Raw genomic sequence first — 2,350 nt, 5'->3', positions numbered from 1 at the left:
CCTGAGATCAGGCCGATTAGGGCTGGGCTGGAGGCAGGCAGCCTGGAGCTGGCAATCAGCTGCTTCTGGCTGGGAGGAGGGAGCCCGCCCAGGAGCCAGCCTGGGCTCTTCCGTCCTGGGCAGCTCAGAGACAGGCCCACCTGGACCTCGGGCCGCGGGGTCTGGGGAGTGGTGTCTGGAGGTGGCAGTGTGCAGGTGAGAGAGAGATGTGTCTCTAAATCAACAGCAGAAACACTCTCTGAGAGGAGTTCTCAGCTCCCACATTTTGGAATATTGGGGATTAGAAAGCTTTCGAGTCTGGGGCAGGTTTGGACTCTGGCCAGGAACACTAAGCTCAGACCCGAGTCACATGGGACCTTCCTTTATTCCCGATGCGTCTCTGGACATGTGATGTGGGAAATCACTATGATTCTTCGGGAGGGAGTTGCTATGACAATAATTAACTGGTGACCTTGGAGAAACACAAAGGTATTTGTGAGCCTCAGAAACTTGCAGAAAATAAGTGAGAGGGTTTGACTGGATTGGTGGTTCTTAAAGTATGCCCCGAGGGCTGCGCCAAGAAGCCCGGCTTCTAAAATTTGGCCATTGTGGGCTTTCACTAATTCTGAATTTACTAAATTATGTAAGAGGTTGAATGATGCCAAGTGTTAGCTTTTCTCCCAGGCTTTTTCTGAAATCTTTACCCCCTAAAAAAAGTTTGTATTGATTGTTTTAGAAAGGAAGGGAGGAGAGAGAGAGAAAAAGAAAAAACAAAAAACATTGATCGGATGCCTCCCACAAGCGCCCCAACTGGGGATCGAACCCATAACCTAGGTATATGCCCCGACGGGAATCAAACCCACCACCCTTTGGTACATGGGATGATGCTCCAACCAACCGGCCAGGGCTCATGTGACCTTTAGGACCAAGTTTCAAAGTGTATGATTTGACATAACTATTTATTTCTTGGGTTAGCTGAATGTGTTTAACAGCAGACACAGATCTCCACACCTGAACCCCCTCCCCCAAACATTGCTACCTGGGCCCCTGTGGCACGCCCTGCACCACGCAGACGCAGACAGAGCTGCTGGGCTGGGGCAGCCGAGGCTCCCGAGCAGGAGGCCCGTTCTCACTGGCTGCCCTCCTTCATCCCTCCTTCATCCAAGGGAACAAAGCTGTTGTTCCTGACGCCTTTGGCCCTGGAGACAGGGAGCCCCTCTAGGCTTTGGGAGGCGGGTCTGGCCTCACCTTCCCAGTGGCTTTGGTTTAGGAATGAGACAATGACCTAGTTCTGTCAAAGAGTCTGGGAGCAGCATGTGCTGCTGGCTCCTGGGAAAGTGAACCTCAGGTTTAACCAGGCCCAAGGACAGGCTTCGTTCCTCCCATTGGGTCCACCTGTGCTGGAGGGGAGCTAGCTTGTGATGGGAGGGCCAGGGGCTGAGGCAAAGGACTGAGCGGCCCCTGGAGCCTGCCCGGTGGGATGGGGAGAGACACTTAGCTGCTGGACTTCCTGTTCCGTGTTGTTAAGCGGCCTTCCTTAGGCTTCATCGCAGCTGGAAGCATCTCTCCTGACACAGTGGGTGGTGCCTGAGCCGAGTTCTCCCCACAGCCGTTTCCTCGCCAAGCTCTCTTCTGCGCACCAAGCCCAGCTGGAGGACTAGAGGCTGGGGGTTTGGGTGCTCTTCCAGCCTGAGGGTGCCCCTGCCTCACCAGGGCTGCCCCTAAGTGGAAGGAAGAGGGGGTGAGGGGCTGGTGGTGGAAGGAGAGGAGGGCGTATTGCAAAAGTAAAATCTCAGAGAGGGCCCATCTTGAAGAAACTGCAGACTGACCGAGGTCGTGACCCCTCCTCCCCCAGTCGGCCTTCTGTGAGCTCTGCGGGGAGAGGAGGCACCTGGCTAGGCGGACCAGTTGCCTTGACCTCAGAATCTGAGGGAAGGTTGCCAGGAGCCAAGGGCCAGAAGCCCTGCAATGGAGGCTGACGGAGGAGGTGGTGAAGTACCAGTACCCACGTCTGACCTGCAGCGGCTGCTGGGCCTGGGGAAGAAGAGAACCTCTCTAGCATTTCCTAGACAGAGGTCGGCAAACCGAGGCTCGCGAGCCACATGCGGCTCTTTGGCCCCTTGAGTGTGGCTCTTCCACAAAATACTGGCTCTTCCACAAAATACCAACTTCTGCACATGGGCCACGAAGTTTCAATCGCACTTTACGTGCGCGCCCACACGTGGTATTTTGTGGAAGAGCCACACTCAAGGGGCCAAAGAGCCGCATGTAGCTCGCGAGCCTCGGTTTGCCGACCACGGTCCTAGAGGAACCCGCGGACGCACAGGGAGCTGGTGAGGGGCTGAGAAGGGGTAGGACAGGGGGAAGGAGA

The sequence above is a fragment of the Myotis yumanensis genome, unplaced genomic scaffold (genome assembly GCF_028538775.1).
Source record: "Myotis yumanensis isolate MYYU_CA2020_CCGP unplaced genomic scaffold, mMyoYum1.0.hap1 SCAF_13, whole genome shotgun sequence".
Lineage (NCBI taxonomy): Eukaryota > Metazoa > Chordata > Mammalia > Chiroptera > Vespertilionidae > Myotis > Myotis yumanensis.
The sequence above is the reverse complement of the archived record's forward strand: the minus strand, read 5'-3'. Positions refer to the sequence as shown.